The sequence below is a fragment of the Cebus imitator genome, unplaced genomic scaffold, assembly GCF_001604975.1.
Source record: "Cebus imitator isolate Cc_AM_T3 unplaced genomic scaffold, Cebus_imitator-1.0 Scaffold74, whole genome shotgun sequence".
In the NCBI taxonomy this organism is placed as follows: domain Eukaryota; kingdom Metazoa; phylum Chordata; class Mammalia; order Primates; family Cebidae; genus Cebus; species Cebus imitator.
This window is the reverse complement of record NW_016107389.1, coordinates 3,705,591-3,706,674: the sequence shown is the minus strand read 5'-3', so window position 1 is coordinate 3,706,674 and position 1,084 is coordinate 3,705,591.

Sequence of the window (1,084 nt, the reverse complement as noted above, 5' to 3'; positions counted from 1 at the left end):
GGACAAAGAAAAAAGAATTCTAAAAAATGAAGAAAGCCTCCAAAATATATGGGATTATATAAAATGGCCAAACCTAAGAATAATTGGTATTTCTGAGAGAGAAGAGAAATCTGTAAGTTTGGAAAACCTATTTAAGGGAATAATTGAGGAAAACCTCCCTGGCCTTTCTAGAGATCTAGACATCCAAATACAGAAAGCTCAAAGAACACCTGGGAAATTCATTGCAAAAATATCATCACCAAGGCACGTAGTCATCAGGGTGTCTAAAGTTAAGACAAAGGAAAAAATTTTAATAATTGTGAGACAAAAGCATCAGGTGATCTATACTGGAAAACCTGTCAGAATAACAACAGATTTCTCAGCAGAAAATGTATAAGCCAGAAGGGATTGGGGTCCTATCTTTAGCCTCATTAAATAAAATAATTGTCAGTCAAGAATATTGTATCCAGCAAAACTGAGCTTCATAAATGAAGCAGAGATAAAGTATTTTTCAGACCAACAAATGAGGAGGGAATTTGCCACTATCAAACCAGCATGACAAGAATTGCTAAAAGGAGTTCTAAGTCTTGAAACAAAAGCTTGATATGCACCAAAATAGAACCTCCTGAAAGCATAAATGTTCTAGGGCCTATAAAACAATAAGACAATGAAAAAAAAAAACAAAGTATCTAGGTAACAACTAACATGACGAATAGAATAGCACCTCACATCTCAATATTAATATTGAATGTAAAAGGCCTAAATCCTCCACTTAAAAGACACAAATGGCAGAATGGATAAAAAACCATGAACCAAATATCTGCTGTCTTCAAGAGACTCATCTGACACATAAGAATTCACATAAACATAAGATAAATGGGTGGAAAAGATATCTCATGCAAATGAAAATCAAAAGTGAGCAGGAGTAGCTATTGTTATATCAGAAAAAACAGACTTTAAAAAAAAAAAAAAAAAAAAAAAAAAAAAAAAAAGGCAAAGAAAAACATTATATAATGATAAGAGGATTAGTCCAACAGGAAGATATTACAATCCTAAATTTATATCCTAACGCAAGTGCTCCCAAATTTATAAAACAATTACTACT